This window comes from Canis lupus, unplaced genomic scaffold (genome assembly GCF_011100685.1).
Source record: "Canis lupus familiaris isolate Mischka breed German Shepherd unplaced genomic scaffold, alternate assembly UU_Cfam_GSD_1.0 chrUn_S1539H1726, whole genome shotgun sequence".
Lineage (NCBI taxonomy): Eukaryota > Metazoa > Chordata > Mammalia > Carnivora > Canidae > Canis > Canis lupus.
In genome coordinates, this window is record NW_023330377.1 from 444,187 (window position 1) to 466,858 (window position 22,672).

Genomic DNA, 22,672 nt, shown 5'->3' on the forward strand with positions numbered 1-22,672 from the left:
TGGGGGAGGGGCCTGTTGTGCTGATTTTCAGGTGTTAGCATTTGGGGGAGCTGCTGTGCCCCTGCCTGGTGCAGGGCTCGGTGGGGGTTGTTTACCCCGTGAGGCCGCAGGAGGAACAGCCCCTGTGGCGGGGCAGCTCTGGAGCCCTGGATTCAGCTCCGGCAGGAACTCCGTCTGCAGGGCCTGGAGGCTCCGGGGCGGGGCCGCTGATGTGCTCAGCTGGGGCAGGAGCGTCCTTGCTGTCCTGGGCCCTCCCGGCCTCTGCCTGTTCCGGGGGAGGCGGGATCCTGGGCTGTGTCCCGGCGCCCTGTGCTCCGGAGCCTGCGCTGGTGGATTCGCGCTCCCGGGCCGCGCAGCCCCCTCCGCGGAGCCGCCGCCCGAGCCCCTCCGAGCTGCTCCTGGAACCGCGCAGCCCCCTCCGCACGGAGCCTCTTCCTCTGCCCGAGCCCCTCCGAGCTGCTCCCGGGGCCGCGCAGCCCCCTCCGCGGAGCCGCCGCCCGAGCCCCTCCGAGCTGCTCCTGGTCCCGCCGGGTCCCGCCGCCCACGCTGCAGCCCTTAGGGAGCTCGGCGCACTCTCCTGGGTGCGCAGTTGCTGTTACTGTCCCCGGGAGCCCGAGGGCATCCCCTCTCTCCTGGGTCCTGCTCCACCTCCCCGCGAGCCCCTTTCCGCCCGGGGAAGGTCGGTGCAGCTCCTGCTCCTCCGGGACGGGGCTCTCCTGTCCTGGGGACACTCGCCCCGGCCTCAGCCCGGCTCCTCGCGGGGCCCCTCCCCCTTGGAGGCCTTTGTTTCTTTATTTCTTTTTCCCCGTCTTCCTACCTTGATAGAAGCGCGAACTCTTCTCACTGTAGCATTCCAGCTGGTCTCTCTTTAAATCTCAGGCCGAATTCATAGATTTTCAGGATAATTTGAAGGTTTTCTAGGTAGTTTGGTGGAGACAGGTGATTTGGAGACCCTACTCTTCCGCCATCTTGCTCCTCCCCCTCCACCTGAACACCTTAAGGCTGGTGTGTCCCCCACTCTAGGAGACTTCTGAAAGTTCAGATTTTGTGCACTGCTGCTTATAATATTGTGCGTAGAACTGTCAGTTCGCTCTCTGCCCTTGTGGGATCCGGGGCTATGTCTCTCCAAGATCAACTGATTGATTTTTTTAAGATTTTATTTTTCTGTAATCTCTACAGTCAACATGGGGCTAGAACTTGCTACCCCAAGAACAAGAGTCCCATGTTCTTACGAACCACACTGAGCCGGTCAGGCTCTCTTTGATTGATTGATACATGTTAATTGAAGCAGGGGTCTTGCATGTGTCAGGGCAGAAACTGAGCCCACGCTTTGAGGTGTGGTGGAGTCATTTGGACCTGATCAATGTGAAAGAAACCATAGCTTCCCTGGGAGCCCAGGGAACAGGGCCCACACACGTGAAAAGTTGATAATTTCCTTTACTGTAGTAGTTATTTTACTATTTATTTAAAGTGCTATTCAATGGTAAATGTCAATCTAGGATTGGGATACAGTGAGAACGTTCTAGGATTCGGAGGTAACTAAAGCTTCCTGTCCAGGACTTAATGTTCCAGTTCGATGCAAGGATAGGCAAGGAAGCAAAGAGTTATGAAACATGGCAGTGGGGTGCCTGGCTGGCCTGGTTGGGGGATCTTGATCTCAGGGTTGTGTGTTTGAACTCCATGTTGGTATAGAGAGGACATGAAACGAAAATATTTAACAAATAACAAATGGATGAACAAATAAAGCATGACATCAAAGGTAAGTGTTTGCTTATGTCTCAGCTGCGAACTATTCTTTATCGCCCCGCTTGTACTACTTAGCCCAGATGATGTCCTCCACAAGGGATCGTCCTGCCTCAGTGTAAGTGGGCGTCTTTCATTGTAAGACCTGTGGTTCCCCTCGTTCTGCAGGGGGAGAAGAGCCGTGAAACCACGACTTCGGGGGATCAGCATACACCTAGGCAATGACCATTTCTGAACCCGGGAGCCAGAGCTCGGCCTCTTTTAGGACGCGATGTCATAACGAAGCCTCTTTGGTCATTGTCTTGGATGCAGGGTGGAGGCTAACCAAGAATTAGGAAGAACAAAAGAGGAGGAAACCAGAAGCTGAAAGAGAGGACAGATTTCACCATCTGTAGCCTTTACAGGGACCTGGTGTCCTTTCCTAGGAGGGGCACCCCGTCCGTAGGATGCTTCCAACCTCTCTGTGCTCCTTTTTGAAACCCAGCAGGCACATCTCCGTGCCTCCAGTACCTCTGCAGTCATGGTTTATAGCGTCTTCCATGTATCCTATTGGGAACCACAGCGTAGTGTATGTAACCATCCGACTGCTGTTTGACAACATTGGGGGATTCTGACTTTTGTTGGTTTTGGGTTGTGTGTGTGTCTATCACATGCAGATATCACGTGCAGGTATCTGATCCTCTGGCTGGGTCACCCAAATGCCGAAATGGTTGGCACAACATCATTTCTGGTGCTGGCACTGGGCAGATAGCTGGGTTCTCCTTGCTTACTCGGGGCTCGCTCCTGCAGTGACTTTCCTCTGGAGGGTCAGCTGAGCTTGAAGTTCCGACTTGGCCAAATTCCCATGTCCAGCAGGGGGTCCCGCTGAGCGCAGGCTGCTTCTCTTCTCCCCGATGCCTCTCCATCAGGGAGCCAGACCTCAGCTCTGCCTGGGGGAGATCCTGTGGAGCTGCCCATGGCGGAGAGCCCTGTTGCTGCCTGTTTGTGGGAGTCAAGTTGCGGTGAGGGCTGGGGTTCTCAGTCCCCTATGCTACCTGGCCTTGTGGCGAGCCCCATGCTCACCCAGCCCCTACTCACTAGGGCGAGGAGGGTGCCCTCCACACGCTGGTGTGAGAGATCCAGCACCACAAGGTGTGCAGGCTGAGTCCACCTGGTCAGGGTAGCTGAGGTGCATGAGCTGCAAGTGTGGGACCCAGGAAAGTTAACAAAAATCCCCTACTCCTGGACAAGCAGGGCAGAACTGATTCCATTTTGTGCTACACCTGCCACCTCCCCTATGACCCCCACATGACCTGCTTATTGCTTAAGGTGCTGCCCCACCCTAGTCAGGCCGCTGGGCACACCCTAATAGGAAATCGGCTTATAACAATGTAAGCTTTGTGTCCCCCAAAACTGTGGGACGATTCTGACCAAAGTAATAGGCCTGCTCAATTGGATACTATAGGGTAAGGTGTAATTGAATCAGCCACCAGCTTGTGCACCGGCATGATCGTGCAACTTTCTGCGAATCCCATGTGCCACTGGCCCCTATAAAGCTGCTATGCCTCTTAGTCTCGGGATCCATGTCCCTGCTGCGCTGTGTTGGGTGCAATTAGACCCAAGCACCAGCTTGTAAAGAAACCCTCGGGAGTTTCCATAGGTGTGGGCTCCTTGGTGGTTCCCCTGATTTACAATCTTGGGCACAACACCAGGGCCTCGTGTCCTGGCATCCCTTCCAGGGCCACGCTGACCGCCCCACAGGCCCTCTGTGCCCCAGGAACACAGGCACGGGGATGCGGGGAGAGGAATAAGTGCCCCAGAACTCGGCCATCCTCGTTCATCAGGACAGAGGGAGCACAGACCTCCCAGGTCGCTGTGCACAGACCCTGGTGACCTGAAGCTCCCTGGCTGTCACTCTGTCCCAGCCCCTCCTGGCCCAGTGGGCAGAGCCTGAGTCCCAGGAACGTCTGTGGGTCCTGACCCTGGCATCTGGCCGCCCCTGGAAGGCACGTGGGGACGTCAGCTGTGTGTACCTGGCGGCGCCCCTGCAGGGGCTGTTTGGGGCCTGGATGGTGCCCCCTCCTCCTCTCTGGGTATGTCTCCACGCCCCATGCAGAGTTCTGGGAGACACAGAAATGGCCTGGCTATGCATTTTCGCACCACAAAACTTTATTGACTTTTTACAGCAAGCGGGCTCAGAGCCTAATGTGCGCCTTCCCCTGGGGAGGGAGATCTTTCTGTCCTTTAGGGGATGGCAAGAATCACACAGTGTGGGGGGGCGGGTGCTAGAGTCCACATTGTGGGAGCATGTGTGGACTCCGGGTGGGGGCGTGTGTCCTGAGATTTCAGCCTGAGTGACTGTTTTGAGCACAGCAGAGATGACCTAGACCTGAAGCTCATGGGCTCCTGACTGGGACCCACAGGGCAGCTGGACCCCGGCCTTGGGCCCTCTGGGGCCCCAATACCCAATACCTGGAGCCTGCCTCCTGGTGTGGGGTCGGGTGGGGCCAACCGGCCTATCCATCCTCTCCCCACCCTGGGTTGTCCCGGGATCCCTCAGCCTGCCCTGGGTCAGTGACCTGGATCTGTGGGGCACACACAGGGCCCAAGAGGCCACGTCCAGCTGTGAGAGGGCTCACTCAGCCTGGGGCCAGAATCCAGGGCTAGCCAGGACCATGGGGGCCTGGATCCCATTAGTCTTTGTGTTGGGGCTGGGTGGGGCTCAAATCACCTCAGCCCCCACAGAGCACGGGGCCAGGTCAGCCCAGGTCCCTTTGGGTTAGGGGCTGGTGTCCTGTGCAGGGTGTGCCGACCTCCAGGAGGGACAGTGGGCAGAGGCAGGGCCCAATGTGTCCTCTGCACCACTCACCTGCCCCCACCATTTCAGGAATCCTTGCCTTCCCTCCTCCCTGCAAGCCCTGGGTTCTCTATGGGACATTCGGGCTTCTGATGGGAGCAGGGTATCCAGAGAACCCTGGGGAGGCTGAGCATGTCCCACAGGGGGGCAGCTGCACTGGGTCCTTGCTGGGGGCCGGTGGTGTGGTGGTGGATGGTGTGGGGCAGGGATATGATTGTGGTGTTATATTAGTCCGGTACAAATATTAGCTAATGAATCAATATTAAAATAGTCGCATTAACCAAAGACCATACGTTATTCAGATTTCCTTAGATTTTGCTAAGTTACTATCCTTCATATCACATTCCATTTGTACTCGTGTTTTCTTAGGCTCCTCTGGATTGTGACAGTCTTTCAGCCTTTCCTTGTTGTCGTTGAACTGGAACACTTTGAGAAGTAGAGTATTTTGTAAAATTTACCTCAGTTGGGACATGTCTGTTGTTTATCTCATCATTGAACTGTTTTTGTGGATTATATACAGAGATATAATGCCATTTTTATTATATCATATAAGGGATAGATATTATCAACATGATTTATCAGTCTTGGTATTGATCTGATTGTCTTGCTGAGGTAGTGTTTGTCAGCTTTCTCCATAGTAAAGTGATTTTATTATTATTATTTTTTATTTTATATTAAGATTTTCATGTTATATTTTGTAGAAGGAAGTTACTATGTGTATTCCACACATAAGAGTGGGAGGCTATGCTAATCAACTTGAGGGTGGAATGTCTGGACAACTTCTTTGAAATTCTACTACATGGGAGATTTCTCTTCCTTCTGTTTGTTTCTTTTTCAGGATGTTATTTATTTATTTATTTGAGAGAGAGAGGAGAGAAAAACCATTAGCGAGAGGGGCAGATGGAGAGGGAGGAGCAGGTTCCCTGCTTCAGGGAGCCTGCCTTGGGACCTGGATCATGATCTGAGCCTAAGGCAGAAGCTTAACTGACTGAGCCACCCAGATGCCACTTTTTCTTTCTTTCTAATAATAAATTTACTTTTTATTGGTGTTCAATTTGCCCACATACAGAATAACGCCCAGTGCTCATCCCGTCAATTGCCCCCCTCAGTACACGTCACCCATTCACCCCCACTCCCACCCTCCTCCCCTTCCATCACCCCTAGTTCATTTCTCAGAGTTAGGAGTCTTTATGTTCTGTCTCCATTTCTGATATTTTCCACACATTTCTTCTCCGTTCCCTTATATTCCCTTTCATTCTTATTTATATTCCCCAAGTGAATGAGAACATACAATGTTTGTCCTTCTCTGATTGACTTACTTCACTCAGCATGATAGCTTCCTGTTCCATCCACATTGAATCAAATGGTGGCCATTTGTCTTTTCTAATGGCTGAGCAAGGCCCACCTTTTCTCTCTCTTCATCATCTGAGTCTCCTATGATATGAATGTTATTGTTTTAATAAGTGGCTGAGTTCCCTATGTCTGCCTCTGTGGTCCATAACCTTTCTTGTTTTGAAGGCTTCCACTTGGGACTGCATCTCAGTTATAGCATTTTTAACATTGGCCTGACTAGATTTTAGTTCTTTTATTTCTACAGTAGGAATTCTCTAGTTTTCTTCTGTGCTCTTTTTCCAGCCCAGCTGCTACCTTTATAATCATTGTTTTAAACTGTAATTAGAAAAAAAATAAATAAATAAACTGTAATTAGACATCATATATGTGTATTGATGAACTTCCTGGCTGTGAGTACTACCTCATGTTATTTTATGGAGGTGAATTTCTCCGTATCATTATTTTTTCCATAAAAGAAAGAAGGAAGAAAAAGGAAAACCAAGAAAAACAATAACAACTACCCTCCCAAAATATAAAAACACCAGATTATTTTGGCCTGCTTGTTAAAAATTCTAAATTCCAAAATAAGAAACACAATTAAAGTACCATGATAGTAAAAATAATAAATATATAAGGTACATACATAAAAATTAAAATAAGGCAATTAATAAAAAAGAATCAAAGAAAATAAATGAAAATAAAGCACAAAGAACAAAGGAAGCTAGACCCTACTTTCCAGGCAGAGCTGAAGCTCTACAGCCTCTGTGGTCCAACAACTTGTTGGCAGTGAGTGGTCTGTGCAGGGTCTCGGGATGGGCCATGGCGCTGATTCTTAGGCTTCTCTCAGAACCTTGCTTTTACTCTGCCTGCGTCCGAGCTTCTTTGTTAAGCATTCGACACCTGACCTCACCTCCCGTCCTGATCTCGGGGTCCTGAGATCTAGCCGTGGGCTGGGCCATGGATGAGGCGTGGAGCCTACTTAAACAAACCAGACTCAAGGGGGGTGGTGCTGGCATAAGCTGAAGGAGCAGAACAGAGATTCTAGAAGGAATTGTGCTCTGATACAACTGATTTTTTTAACTTAATTTAATTTAAACCCAATTAATTAACGGATAGTGTATTATACTTTCAGAGGAAGAATTCAGGGATTCACCAGTTGGAGATAACAGCAGTGCACGTGACATCACGTGCCCTCCTTCATGCCGGTCCCCTGTGATCCCCTCACCCGGCCCCTACCCTCCAGCGACCCTCAGTTTGTTTCCTATAATTAAGAGTCTGTATTTCCTGCATCTGTTTTCATCTTATTTGTTTTTCCTTCCCTTCACAGATGTTCATCTGCTTTGCTTCTTTAATTCCACCTATGAATGACACCCCACAGTCATTCTCTTTCCCGACTGACTTATTTCACTTAACATGATTTCTCTAGTTCCTTCCACGTCATTGCAAATGGCAAGATTTCCTTCTCTTTGATACTTGAGCACCATTCCTCTCTCTATGACCATCATCTATCTCCCATCCTCTTTATTCATCATCTGCCTGAGGGCACCGAGATACCTCACACAGTGTGGCTACTGTGGACCTGGCTGTTGTGGACATTGGGGAGCAGGTGTCCCGAGTCTCACTGTATCTGTATCTTTGGAGTCAGCTCCAGGCCCTGCACGTGCTGGTCACAGGGCGTCTGTATTTGTAACTTCCTGAGGAGCCTCCACACTGTTTCCAGGGCGGCTGCACCAGCCCGCAGTCCCGCCCACAGTGGAAGGGAGTTGAGTAAATTTTGCAGGACTTGCTAAAGTCTGGTCCACATTTCATTTTGCAGTCTGTGGGCTCCAATTCCTTGTCCTTAAGTATTTCTGGGGAAGCCGGGTGTTGGGCTCCTTTTCAGTGAGACGTTTCCAATGCTAACAGGCCACAGCTGGAGCCTGGAAGGAGGCAGGTGCGGCCCCCTGCACCAGCAAGCCACCTCCTGCACAGCCTCCTGCAGTGCCTAGCATCGCAAAGGGGGCGCCCAAGCCCAGGCCTCACCCAGGGTGCACGCATGTGCAGTAGGCCTCGTCTGCCTGCACTAAAAGGAGCCAGCCTGTGCTGGGGAAGCCTGATGAAGACATGGGGACGCATCCACCCTGATGAGCCACAGCCTCCTCAGGACGCGCAGGGAGTCTAAAGGGGGATATTGGGCCGTGTTCACGCTGACAGGAGCACCGGTCCTCTCAGGACCCTCGGTGAGGCTTCAGGAAGATGTTGGCCCGCATACACCCTGATAGGAAACCCTGAGCTACCTCAGGACCCGCGGGGAGGCTTCAGGATATTGTGGGCCCGCATCCACGCTGACAGGAGCCCCTGGGCCACCTCAAGACCCACAGGGAGGGTTCAGGAAGATGTGGCACCGCGTCCACTCTGGCAGAAACTCCCAGGCCCCTCAGGATATAAGTTGAGGCTTCTGGAAGCTGGGGGCCGCATTCAGAGTGACAGGAGCCACGGCCTCATCAGTACCCTCAGTGACATTTTGGTAGTACGTGTGGTCATGTCCACACAAAAGGACGCTGACTTCCTCAGGACCCCCGGTCTAGTCTTTGGGAAATATGGGTATGCGTCCATGCGGACAGAAGACCCCAGCCTTGTCAGGGCCTCTGGTGAGGCTTCAGAAAGATGTGGGTGCCGCATGCACACTGACAGGAACCTCCGGCCTCCTCAGGACACACTGTGAAGTTATGGGAAGATTTGGAGTCCTGTCAATGCTGACAGGAGCCCCCAGCCTCCTCAGGTCTTATGGTGAGGCTTGAGGAAAATGTGGGGCCACGTCAACACTGACAGGACCCCTGTCCTCCTCAGGACCTGCACTTTGGCTTTGGGAAATATGGGGCTGGGTCTATGCTGACAGGAGCCCACAGCTTCATCAGGACCCACAGTGAGTTTTCTGGGGGATGTGAGGCCATGTCCAGGCTGACAGGAGCCCCCGGCCTCCTGAGGACTTGCTGTGAGGCTTCCAGAGGATGTGAGGCATAGTCCACAGTGACAGGAGACGCGGCGTCCTCTGGACCCACTGACTATGACACAGGAACACGTGGGGCCATGTCCGCACTCACAGGAGCCTGGCTTCCTCAGGACCCCCTGGAGGACTCTGGATGCGCCGTTGGGGGCCACGTCCATATCAGAACGGACTCCTCTGAACCACAGGGTAAGTGAATGGGTAGAATGAATGGTAGGGTCAGGGGAGGGGAGGCAGTTGGCGGTTAGCCTTAGGTTAGATGTTAGGTGTTAGTGATTATGCTTATGGTTATGGATTAGAGGTTAGGGTGAGGGATAAGGGTAAGGGTCAGTGGCTACGAGTTAGGATGTGGGTTGGGGTAGGGATAGGATTTAGAGTTAGGTTAGGGTTTAGGCTTTAGGGATTAGGGCACGAGTTTTGGAGTTGGGTTTAGGGTTATGGTTAGAGTTAGTGTTGGGCTTAGGTTTGCAGTTAGGGTTAGGGGTTAGGGTGTGAGTTAGGGTTAGGGGTTAGAGTTAGGGGTTAGAGTTAAGAGTTAGAGTTAAAGTTAGTGCTAGGTTTAGGGTTAGGGCGAGGGTTAGGATTAGGATAGGGGTTAGGGCTAGGATTAGGGTTAGTGTTTGGTTAGGGGTTAGGGTTAGGGTCAGGTTAGGGTCAGGGTACGGTTTTGGAAAAGGGTAAGATATAGGGTTAGGGAGTGGGTTAGGGGTTGGTTTTAGGGTACGGGTTAGGGTACAGTTTGGGGTATGAGATAGGATTAGTATTAGAGGGTTAAGGTTAGGGTACAGGTTAAGGTTAGGAATAGGATTTGAATACCTTATTTTAAGGTTAGGGTTAGAGGTTAGTGTTCGGGTTAGATTTAAGTTAGGGGTCAGGGTGAAGAGTTCATAATAGGATTAAGAGTTAGCGTGAGGGTTGGCAGGAAGGTTCAGTGAATGTGTTTTGGTCTTGGGGTATGTGTTTGGTTTTCGAATAGTGATGGGTCTTGTTTAAGGGTTAGGTTAACATTATGATTAAGGGTTAGGGTTATGTCTGTGTATGGTTAGAGTTTGGGTCTTGGCATGTGCCTCCACGGGGACTCCTAGTATCTTGTGCAGCTTAGATTTATGCACTCTATTTAGGTTTTGGGTTCAAAGATAGCCTGACTCCACCAAGTCAGTGGCCTCCCCAGAGAATCAAAATACAGGCTTCTGTTGGGGTCAGAATAGACATGGCAGGATTCTCCCGGGCTGAGCTAAGGAGGGGATTTGTGGCTCTAAAGACTCTTTATTTGGATTTTCAGTTGCCTTTCTGATTTATCTCTAGTGCACATATATTTCATCAATACTACCAATTATTTTTTTAAAGTTTTACTTGAATTACTGTTTCTAACACAGTATGATATAGTTTCAGGTTTACCACATAGTGATTCAACCCTTGGATAGAACGCCTGGTACTGGTCACAGGTGCCCTCCACTATCCCTGTCCCCTGATTCCCCATCCCCCCCACATATCTCTGGTATTTATTAGTTTATTCTCTGTGGTTGAGTGTGGGTTTTTTTTTGTTTGCTTCTGTCATCCCCCCCTCTGCCCCTTTGCCAGTTTGTTTGGTTTCTTAAAATTCACATGTGAATGCAATTCTATGGTATTTGGTATCTGTCTTTCTCTGACTGAGTTCATTTAGCATAAGTCCTTTCCACTTCTCCTACGTCATTGTAAATGGCTTCATTTCATCCCTTCTGATGACCCTGTGATGTCGCAGTCGGTATATTTACCACATCGTCTCTGCCCATTCATCAGTCGATGGACATCTGGGCTGTATCCACAGTTTGGCTCTTGTTGATAATGCTGCTACAAACACTGGACTGCGTGTCCCTCTTTGAAACTACTAAACGACTTTTGTATCCTCGGGGTAAATACCTAGCTCTGCAATTTTGGAATCATAGGGTAGCTCTATTTTTAACATCTTTTATAAATTTTTTTTGATAGTCACAGAGAGAGAGGCAGAGACACAGGCAGAGGTAGAAGTAGGCTCCATGCACTGTGAGTCCGACATGGGATTCCATCCCGGGTCTCCAGGATCGCGACATGGGCCAAAGGCAGGTGCCAAACCACTGCACCACCCAGGGATCCCCTTTTTTTAACTTCTCGAGGACCCTCCACAGTGTTTTCCACATTGGCTGCACCTGTTCGTATTGTGATGTATTTCCCCCTTAGGACTGCTTTTGCTGCATCCCAAAGATTTTGAACGGTTGTATGTTCATTCTCATTAGTTTCCATGAATCTTTTTAATCCTTCCTTAATTTCCTGGTTGACCCTTTCGTCTTTTAGCAGGATGATCCTTCACCTCCACGTGTTTGAGCTCCTTCTAAACTTCTTGCTGTGATTTAGTTCTAATTTCGTTTTTTCATTATTTTATTATTTTTTTTAATTTATGATAGTCACACAGTGAGAGAGAAAGAGAGGCAGAGACACGGGCAGAGGGAGAAGCAGGCTTCTAGCACCGGAAGCCCGACGTGGGATTCAATCCCGGGTCTCCAGATTCACGCCCTGGGCCAAAGGCAGGCGCCAAACTGCTGCGCCACTCAGGGATACCTTAGTTCTACTTTCAAGGCATTATGGTCTGAGTATATGCAGGGGACAATCCCAATCTTTTGGTATCGGTTCAGACCCGATTTGTGCCCCAGTATGTGGTCGATTCTGGAGAAAGTTCCATGTGCACTTGAGAAGAATGTGTATTCAGTTGAGTTTGGATGTAAAGTTTTAGATTTCTGTGAAATCCATTTGGTCCAGTGTATCATTTAAAGCTCTCGTTTCATTGGATATGTTGTGCTTAGAAGACCTATCGAGGGTAGAAAGAACTAGATAGAAGTCACCAAGTGTAAGTGTATTATTATCTAAGTATTTCTTCACTTTGGTTATTAATTGTTTTAAATATTTGGCAGCTCTCACATATGGGGCAATATATTGAGGATTGTTAAGTCCTCTTGTTGGATAGATCCTTTAAGTATGATTTACTGTCCCTCTTCATCTCTCACTACAGTCTTCGGGGTAAATTTTAGTTTATCTGATATAAGGATGGCTACCCCTGCTTTCTTTTGAGGACCATTTGAATGGTAAATGGTTCTCCAAACATTTATTTTCAGGCTGTAGGTGTCCTTCTGTCTAAAATGAGTCTCTTTTAGACAGCAAATTGATGGGTCCTACTTTTTTATCCAGTCTGAAACCCTGCGCCTTTTGATGGGGTCATTAAGCCCGTTCACATTCAGAGTTACTATCAACAGATATGAGTTTAGTGTCATCATTATATCTATTCAGCCCTTGTTTTTGTGGATTGTTCCACTGAACTTCTTCTTAAAGGGGAATTTTAAGAGTCCCCCTTAAAATTTCTTGCAGAGCTCGTTTGGAGGTCACTTATTCTTTCAGTTCCTGCCTGTCTTGGAAGCTCTTTATCTCTCCTTCCATTTTGAATGAGATCCTTGTTGGATAAAGTATTCTTGGTTGCATGTTCTTCTCATTTAGGATCCTGAATATATCCTGCCATCCCTTTCTTGCTGCCAGGTCGCTGTGGAGAGGTCTTCTGTGACCCTAATGCTCCTCCCCATAAAGGTCAGGGATTTCTTGTCGCTTGCTGCTTTAAGGATCTTTTCTTTATCTTTGGAATTTGCAAGCATCACTATTAAATGTGGAGGTGTTGGACGGTTTTTATTTATTTTAGGGGGGGGGATCTCTCTATTTCCTGGATCTGAATGCCTGTTTGCCTTCCCAGATTAGGAAAGTTTTCAGGTAGGATTTGTTCAAATACATATTCTGGACCTCTGTCCATTTCGACGCCCTCGGGAACCCCAATTAAACGTAGGGTTTTCTTCCTCAGGCTGTCGTTTATTTCCCTTAATCTGTCTTTCTGGTCTTTTGTCTGTCTCTTTTTCCTCAGTTTCCCTCTTTGCCATCAACTTGTCTTCTATGTCACTCACTTGTTCTTCCACCTCGTTAACCCTTGTCGTTAGGACTTCTAGTTTGGATTGCATCTCATTCAATTGATTTTTACTTTCTGCCTGATTGGATCTAAATTCTGCAGTCATGAGTCTATTGAGTCCTTTATGCTTTTTTCTAGAGCCACCAGTAGCTGTATAATAGTGCTTCTGAATTGGCTTTCTGACATTGAATTGTAATCCAGATTTTGTAACTCTGTGGGAGAGAGGACTGTTTCTGATTCTTTCTTTTGAGGTGAGGTTTTCCTTCTAGTCATTTTGCTCAGTGCACAGTGGTCAAAAACAAGTTGTGTTGGGAAAAGGAGAAAAATAGAGGAGAGAAAGAAGGAAAGAAAAGAGAAAGAGAAAAAAGAATAAAGGAAGAAAGAAGGAAAAAAGAGAATAAAAAGAGAAAGAAAAAGAAAGAAAGGGGGAAAAGGTTGGGGGAAGCAATCAGAAATGAAAAAAAAACAGGGGGGAGTATCTTCTTATTCTGTATACTTTAAGTCCTTTGACTTCCCCTGGAACTTGTCCGTCTAGCTGGTCTTCTGGGGGAGTGGCTTGTTATGCTGATTTTCAGGTGTTAGCCCTTTGGGGAGCTGCTCTGCCCCCTGCCTGGTGCAGGGCTCAGTGGGGGTTGTTAACCCCGTGAGGCCCCAGGAGGAACAATCCCAGTGGCAGAGGCCAGCTCTGGAAGCCTGGATTCAGCCCCCCCAGTTACTCCGGAGCAGTCTGATGGTTCAGGAGGCTCCGGGGCAGGGCCTCTGATCTGCTCAGCTCTGGGCAGGAGGGTCCTTGTGGTTTTGGGCCCCCCCCGGCCTCTGCCTGTCTCGGGCGAGGCCAGATCCTGGGCTGTGCACCGGAGTCCGGTCCTCCGGGCCTGCACTGTTGGATTAGAGCTCCCGGCTGTGCAGCCGCCTCTCCACCAAACCGCCTCCCCAGCCCCACTGAGCTGCTCCTGGAGCCTCACCGCCCCCTCTGCCCGGAGCCTTTTCCTCTGCCCTAGGCGCCACCGCCAAGCCCCTCCCAGGTTCGTGCAGCCCCTTCAGCACAGAGCCACCGCCCGAGCCCCTTGGAGCTGCTCCAGGGTCAATGCATGTGCCGTGTACCCCTTAGTGAGCTCAGTGGACTCTCTTGGGAATGCAGGTGTCTGTTAGTGTCCCAGGGAGCCCGAGGGCATCCCCGCCCTCCAAGGTCCTGTGCTGACTCCCTGCGGGCCCAATTCCACCCTGGAAGGTTGGTTCAGCTCCTGCTTCTCTGGGACAGAGCTCTCCTGACTGGGGGGCACTCGCTGTGGCCATAGCCTGGCTCTTTGCAGGACCCCTCCCCTTGGATGCCCTTTGTTTCTTTATTTCTTTTCCCCCATCTTCCTACCTTGATAGATGCGCGAACTTTTCATACTGTAGCATTCGATCTGGTCTCTTTTTAAATCTCAGGCTGAATTCGTAGATTTTCAGGATGATTTGAAGGTTACTTAGGTAATTTGGTGGGTACAGGTGACTTGGGGACCCTACTCTTCCGCCATCTTGCCCCTCCTCCTGTATGTTGCCTTTTAGCTTTGGTTGTTTCCTTCACCTTGCAGAAGCTTTTCAATTTGATGAAGTCCCAATAGTATTTTTGCTTTTGTTTCCCTCACCTCAGATGCATATCTAGAAAGAGGATCCATGGCCAATGTCATAGATGTTGCTGCCTATCTTTTCTTCTTTGTATGGTTTCAGGTCTCACATTTAGGTCTTTCATCCATTTTGAATTCATTTTTTATATATATCGTATAAGAAAGTGGTCCAGTTTCATTCTTCTGCATGTGGCTGCCTGGTTTTCCCAACGCCATTTGTTCTTATCCTGGGGTCAGGGTTAGGGTTTGTTGAAGAGACTGTCTTTGTGCCTTTGGATATTCCTTCCAGCCTTGTTGTCAATTAATGGATCATAGAGTTACAGGTTTGTATCTTGTTTCGGATTTCCATTCTGCTCTATTGATCTAAGCATCTACGGTCGGGAGATCCTTGAATGCTGATTCAAATTCTTTGCTGGTTATCTGTTCAAGTTTCTTATTTCTTCCTTCTTCATTTTTGCTATGTCATATATTTCCAGGAATTGATCTATTTCTTCCAGGTTCTTGGTTGCTGGCATATAATTTTTCATAATGTTCTCTTATAATCATTTGTATTTCTCTAGTGTTGGTTGTTATTTCTCTTTTCCTTTGTGATTTTATTTGGGACCACTCTCTTTTTTTTCTTTGTTCTTTTTTAAAGATTTTATCTATGTGTTCATGAGAGACACAGGGAGGCAGAGGTATAGGCAGAGGGAAAATGAGGCTCCATGCAGGGAGCCTGATGTGGGACGTGATCCCCCAGGACCCTGAGATCATGACCTGAGCCAAAGCAGATGCTCAACCACTGAGGCACCCAGGTGCCTTGCTGATTCAATTCCTTTGCTTTTATATATCTGTTCACATTTTCTATTTCCTCCTATTTAGGTTTCCTCGTGTGACATTTCTAGGGATTTGTCCATTTCTTCCAGGTCTCCCAGTTTGTTAGCGTATAATCTTTCATGGTGTTCTCTTATAGTTGTCTTATTTTTCTGGTGTTGATTGTGATCTCTCTTCTCTCATTTGTGATTTTATTTATTTAGGTCTTTTTTCTTGTTGATAAGGCTGGCTAGGGCTTGATTCAATTTATTAATTATTTTGAAGAACCATCTCTTTGTTTCGTTATTCCATTCTACTGCTTCGTTGATTCTGTATTGTTTATTTCTGCTCTCATCTCTATTTTTCCCCTCTTCTATAAGCTTTAGGCTTTGTTTTCTATTCCTTTTCCAGGTCCTTAAGGTGTAGGGTTAGGCTGTGTATTGGAGACTTCTTCTTTCTTGAGGTAGGCCTGTATTGATATGTACTTCCCTCTTAGGACTGCCTTTGCTGCATCCAAGAGGCTTGGAGAAACATATTTTCATTTTCGTTTGTTTTAAATTTCCTCTTTAATTTCCTGGTTGCTCCATTCTCTAGTAGGATGATCATAAACTCAACGTACTTTTGGTCTGTCCAAATTTTTTCTTACTGTCGACTTCGAGTTTCATAGTGTCGTGGTCCGACAATGTACATGGTGTGATATCAACCTTCTTGTACCTGTTGTACCTGTTTAGGGCTGATTTGTGGCCCATGATATGATCTGTTCTGAAGAATGTCCCATGCGCACTTGAAAGGAATGTGTACTCTGCTTTAGGTTGAAATGTTCAGACTATATCTGTTGAGTCCCTGTGGTCCAGTGTGTCAAGGCTATTGTTCCCTTGTTGATTTTCTGTATAGATGATCGGTCCATTGCCATAAGTGGGTGTGAAAATCCGCTGTCATTGTATTATTGTCAGTGAGTTCCTGTAAGTTTGTTGTTAATTGGTTTCTATATTTAGGTACCCCCATGTTGGCAGCATAAATATTTAGTTGTTTCATCTTGATAGTCTTTTTAATTATGAAATAATGCCCTTCTTCATCTCTTCTTACAGTATTTGTTCTTTCTTTTCTGAAATGTAAATATTTTACTTATTTATTCATGAGAGACACAGAGAGCAGCAGAGGCAGAAACATAGGCAGAAGGAGAGGCAGGCTCCACACAGGGAGGCCGATGTGGGACTCGGTCCTGGGATCCCAGGATCACACCCTGCGCCGAAGGCACATGCTCAACCACTGACCCACCAGGTGTCCCCCAGGGTTTGGTTTCAAATCTAGTTAGTCTGATATAAGTATGGGTCCTCCAGCTTTCGTATGGTATCCATTGCCGTGATAGATGGTTTTCCATCCCCTGACTTTCAATCTCCCGGTGTCTATAGGTCTAACGTGAGCATCTTGTTGGCAGCATACAGATGGATCTTGTTTTTTTTTTATTTTTTTTATTTATTATTTATGATAGAGAGAGAGAGAGAGGCAGAGACATAGGCAGAGGGAGAAGCAGGCTCCATGCACTGGGAGCCCAACCTGGGATTCGATCCCTGGTCTCTAGGATCGCGCCCTGGGCCAAAGGCAGGCGCTAAACTGCTGCGCCACCCAGGGATCTCTTGGATCTTGTTTTTTTAATAACGATTTTATTTATGAGGGAGTGAGAGAGAGAGAGAGGCAGAAAATTAGGCAGAGAGAAAAGCATGCTCCCCACCAGGAGCCCAATATGGGACTGGATCCCAGACTCCAGGATCACAGACTGAATCCAAGGCAGAGGCTCAAACCCTGAGCCACCCAGGCATCCCGGATCCTGTTTTTTAAGCTACTCTGATACCCTATATCTTTTGATTGGAGCAATTTTTCTATCAGCATTCAGAGTGATTATTGAAAAATATGAACTTATTGCCTTTGTGTTACCGGTAGAGTTGGTGTTTCTGGTGACATTCTCTGGTCCTTTCTAGTCTTTGTTGCTTTTGGTCTCTCTTTTCCCCCACTAGAAGAATCCCTCTTAAAATTCCTTACTGGACTGGTTTAGTGGTCATGAACTCCTTTATACTTTGTCTGTCTGGGAAATCTTTATCTCTCCTTCTTTCCTGAATGACACCCTTGCTGAAGAAAGAATTCATATGAATTGGACACCTGAAAAAAGAAATTTAAAAACATAAAATAAATTTTTGCTATTTTCATTGAGGAAAATGGCATTTAGGAGGAAAACCAGAAGCTGAAAGGGAGGAGGACAGATTTCACCCTCCGTAGCCTTCACAGGGACCTGGTGTCCTTTCCAAGCAGGGCCCCCCCTCCGTAGGATGCTTCCTTCCCCTCTGCACCTCTTGTTGGAACCCACCAGGCACATCTCCGTACCTCTGACACCTCTGCAGTCGTGGTTTATACCATCTTCCATGTATCCTTTTGGGGACCACAGCATCGTGTATGGAATCATCAGGCTACTTTTTGACAACATTGGGGGGATTCTGACTTTTGTTGGTTTTGGGGTGTGTGTGTGTCTATCACATGCAGCTATCATGGGCAGCTATCGGATCCTCTGGCTGGGTCACCCAAATGCCAAAATGGTTGGCACAACATCATTTCTGGTGCTGGATCTGGGCAGCTAGCTGGCGTCTCCTGACTGACCCTGTGCTCGCTGGTGCAATGACTTTCAGCTGGAGGGTCAGCTGAGCTGGAAGGTCCGACTCAGCCACATTCTCATGACCTGCAGTGGGTCCCGCCAGGCGCTGGGTGCTTCTATTCTCCCCGATGCCTCGCCAGCAGGGAGCCAGACTTTCGGGCCGCTCTGGGGGGAGCTCCTGAGGAGCCGGTTGCCCATGGCGGGAGCCCTGGGGCTGCCTGTGTGTGGGAGTCAGGGTGGGGATGGGGCTGGGGTTCTTCAGTCTGCTATGTTGCCTGGCCTTCAGGCCGAGACCCATGCTCACCCAGCCCCTACTCACTAGGGTGAGGAGGATGTCCTCCATATGCTGGTGTGAGTTATCCAGCACCACAAGATGTGCAGGCTGAGTCCACCTGGTGCGGGTGGCCCAGGTGCATGAGCTTCAAGCGTGGGACCCAGGAAATTTAACAAAAATCTCCTACCCCTGGGCACACAGAGCAGGACTGATTCCATTTTGTGCTACACCCGCCACTTCCCCTATGACCCTGACATGACCTGATTGTTGCTTAAGGCGCTGCCCCACCTAGTCAGGCTGCTCAACACACCCTAATCAGAAATCAGCTCATAACAATGTAACCCCACTTTGTGCCCGCCAAATCTGTGTGCCAATTCGACCAAAGTAATAGGCCAGCTCAAGTGGATACTATATGGTAAGGTGTAATTCAATCGGCCACCTGCGTGTGAACTGACATGACAGTGCAACTTTCTGCGAATCCCATGGGCCACTGGCCCCTATAAAGCTGCTAAGCCTTTTAGTCTCGGGGTCCAAGTCCCTGCTCTGCTGTGTCGGGTGCACCTGGACACAAGCTCCAGCTTGTAAAGAAATCCTTGGGAGTTTGCAATGGTGTTGGCTCCTCAGTGGTTTCTCAGATTCACAATGTTGGGCACAACACAAGGGCCTACTGTCCTGACATCCCTTCTAGGGCCATGCTGACCGCCCTACAGGCCCTCTCTGCCCCAGGCACACAGTCAAGGGAATGCAGTGAGGGGAGGAAGAGCCCCACACCCAACCAGCCACAGCCTCCTGGACAGAGGGAGCACAGACCTCCGGGTCGCTTTGCACTGACCCTGGTGACCTGAGGCTTCCTGGCTGTCACTCTGTCCCAGGCCCTCCTGGCCCGCGGGGCACAGCCTGAGTCCCAGTAAAGTCTGTTGCGTCATGACCCCGGAATCTGGTCCAGGGGAAGGCACGTTGGGATGTCAGCTGGGTGTTGCTGGCGGCGCCCCTGCAGGGGCTGGTGGGACCTAGGTGGTACCCCGTTATCCTCTCTGGGGTTCTCTCCATGCTCCATGAACAGTGTTCTGGGAGACACAGAAACGGGCTGGCTGTGCATTTTCGCACCACACTTTATTGACTTTCTACAGCAAACGGGCTCAGAGCTGAGGGTGCACGCCTTCCCCTGGGGAGGGAGACCTTTCTGTCCTTTAGGGGAGGGCAAGAATGACATGGGTTGGGGGGCGGGTGCTGGAGTCCCCCACCTGGGAGCATGTGTGGACTCTGGGTGGGGGCGTGTGTCCTGAGGTTTCAGTCTGAGAGATGGTTCTGAGGACAGCAGAGCTGACATGGACCTGCAGCTCATGGGCTTCTGCGCTGGGTCCCAACAGGGCAGCTGGACCCCGGCCTCGGGCTCCCTGGCGCCCCAGCACCTGGAGGAGTCTGCCTCCTGGTGTGGGTGTGGGTGGGGCCCACCATGCTACCCCAGGGTCCAGGAGTCAACATTCAGCTGTGAGAGGGCTCACTCAGCCCAGGGCCAGAATCCAGGGCTGGCCAGGACCATGAGGGCTGGATCCCATTAGTCTTTGTGTTGGGCCTGGGATGGAGGCTCAAATCACCCCAACCCTCACAGAGCCCAGGGCTAGGCCAGCCCAGATCCCCATGGGTTAGGGGCTGGTGTCCTGTGTAGGGTGTGTACGCTAAATGAGGGACAGTGGGCAGAGGCAGGGCACAGTGGGTCCTCTGCACCACTCACCTGTACTCACCCTGTTGGGGGTTCCCTGTCTTCCCTCTTCCCTGTAACCCCTGGGTATTCTACGGGACACCCAGGCTTCTGATGGGAGCAGGGTATCCAGAGAAACCCGGGGAGGCTGAGCATGTCCCACAGGGGGTACCTGCACCGGGTCCTTGCTGAGGGCCGATGGTGTGGTGGTGGATGGTGTGAGGGCAAGGTTATGATGGTGTTGGAGTGTGGGGGATGGTGTAGGGGTGATGGTGTTGGGGTATAGTGTGAGTGGGGATTGTGTGGGGCTGTGTGGGTTTGAGGGGGATGGTGTAGGTGGGATGCCAATAGGGATGATGATGTAGGGGGATGGAGTGGGAGTGGGGTATGAGGGGGATGTCGTGGGGGGCCTGCGGACACAGGGCATCTCCTTCCTCTAAGATGCACAAGGAGACGTCTACAGTTAAAGGCGACTAGTCTGGGGTTTGCAGTGACACCTGCCCCTGCCCTGGCTGGACCAGCAGCATTATCTGGGGATCATTATACTATGTATGTTTTCAAATTGCAAATTGTCTCAAATTAAATGCATAGAATTTAGAATAATATAAAGCATCGAGAGTGGGTGTCACTCTGACCCGTCTGACCCTCATGGGATCGATGTTTGTTCTGCTCCAGCAGCGGCCATGCAGCCTGGCCACCAGGTCTGGTTCCTCCCCCCACGTCCCCCACCCCATCCCCTGCTTCTCAGGGGGCCGTCCCTCTCCCCTTTGGTGTTCAGCTCTCATGGCAACACCTGAAGGCCCCATCCTTCTGGCCTCCTCATCCCTGAGGCATCGGGAGTATGGGCACGGGAGTCATCCCCAGCATCCTACCAGAGAGCAGTGTGTTTTTGGCTTCTATTGCTCCCCCGGCCTCAGAAGCCCCATTTTCCCTCAGGGCCCCGAATCCCCCTGCCCCAGCAGCCTCACCTGACCCCCTAGCCATCCCAAAATATGGTGTGGCTGCCGAACGTCCTGTTGACGTCCAAGTCTACCTGCGTGATGTCCCTGGAGGAGACCAGGGCCTCCTCCTTCATTTCCTGTGGGAAAACTGGGGAGGAGGAGCAGGCGTCAGGGAAACAGACCCCGACTTCTCACGAGCTGCCGTGCTGGGCAGGGAGCCCTGGGGCCACCATGGGAGTGTGTACTGCCAAAACCTCCTTCCTTCCTCTGGGAGGCCGGGCATGGCGGGAGTGCCCTTCGTGCCCATGACACCTGTGTGAGGGCCTGTGCCCAGCTGTTGTGGGCGGGGAGGTGACAGAGTGTCAGCCTGGGTGGGAGGGGATAGGGGTTCAGCCCAGGTGGGAGGGGACATGGGGGTGTTGTGCCCAAGATTGTGAATCTGAGAAACCACTATGGAGCTGACACTGATGCAAACCCACAAGGGTTGATTTCCAAACTCGAGTTTGCTTCCAAGTTCACCCAACACAGAGGAGCAGGGACTTGGACCCCGTGGTGGGTTTTTGCTTAGTTTCTAGGACTTGTCTCAGGGACCTCCAGAAGGGCTGGAGTAATTCCTCAAGTTCTGTTTACATTTTGATATGGGGTCTTCAAGGACATTGACCTCTGTTCTCATTCTAATATGTGCTTCCAGCCCTTGGGGTGGCCTCAGTTCTTATTCTATTGTGGGGCTTTCTAGGATATTAAGCTGCAAACTTTTGTTTTTTTCCTGTAACTGAAGTAATGTAAATTTAACCTCTTCTTCACAGGGGCCTGGGATGGATGGACCTGTTCGAACCCTGAACTTAAAGAGGAAAGACCTTCATTTTCTTGGCCTCCTTACGTCCCCTCCCATCCTATCTAGCTCTTTCCCCCTTCCCCAGAGCTCCTGAGAGAGCAATTGCAAATGACCTCAGCTTGGCAGGGTCTGTTGGGGGACAGGCCCAGGGATTTGGGATCAGGAAGACCTGGGGTGCGGGCATACGGGCTGTGCATTGGGATTTGATGCTGCAGACTCATTCCCTAAGGCTATCTTGACAACTGGCTTTATACATAGAAAAGCTCTCCTTTATCTTTAAAAGATGAAGAGCCAGTCAAAGCCTTTTTTCTCTGCCCATCTGATTGCTCAGATTCCAATGTGAGACGTATTTCCTGTTAATAAGGATAATTTACTATCCGTAGTACTATGGTTAAAATATTCTGACACAAGTAATTCAGAGGGATGAGAGTTTCTCATCTCTTTCTTCACAGCTCAGTCACTCCTCAGGAAATGCATCGTTATGGATTTGGAAATAACTGAGAGACATTATTACCAGTGGTCCTATTATTATGTGAAGGATGCTTCCCTGAGATTCTTCCCCTGTTTCAACTGACACTGAAACACTTTGAACTCTTTGGAAGACAAATGTCAAGGAAATAAATGTTATGCCTTGCTAATTTTAAATGCACTTGCAATATGGTGTCTATTATAATAGAAGTATTTTTATCTGATTTTTGCTATTTATTAATCGTTCCTGCTTTTCAGGTTGAGGAGGCATTATACGTGTTCATAAGTGTTTTTCTTTCCTTCTGTTCTAAAATTCTTACTTTGTTTCCATCAAAGGAACTCTTTAAGAATAAGGCAACAGTTAATTCAACTATTCTTAAAATGTCTTCACACTTGGAGCCTGATTCATTTAAGTCAATTTTCAAAATAAATCTTATTTATTAGGAAAAAAACAAAGATTTATAGGGAAATTGAGAAGATAGTACAGAGCATTTGCATGCACTTGCACTCAGTTTCTCCAATGATTGATATCTTATATCAGTACGGTACAAATA

At 49.3% G+C, this 22,672-nt stretch overlaps 1 long non-coding RNA gene across 1 annotated transcript in view; it reads left to right on the forward strand.

Annotated features, from left to right (window-relative positions):
• The window catches only part of LOC119878355, a 69,027-nt gene extending 46,753 nt beyond the window's left edge, over nucleotides 1–22,274 (forward strand). The window contains exon 4 of the long non-coding RNA XR_005386805.1: nucleotides 21,622–22,274. This is a non-coding gene — a long non-coding RNA (uncharacterized LOC119878355). The remainder of the gene's footprint in view (nucleotides 1–21,621) is intronic.
• The last annotated feature ends 398 nt before the right edge of the window (nucleotides 22,275–22,672 follow it).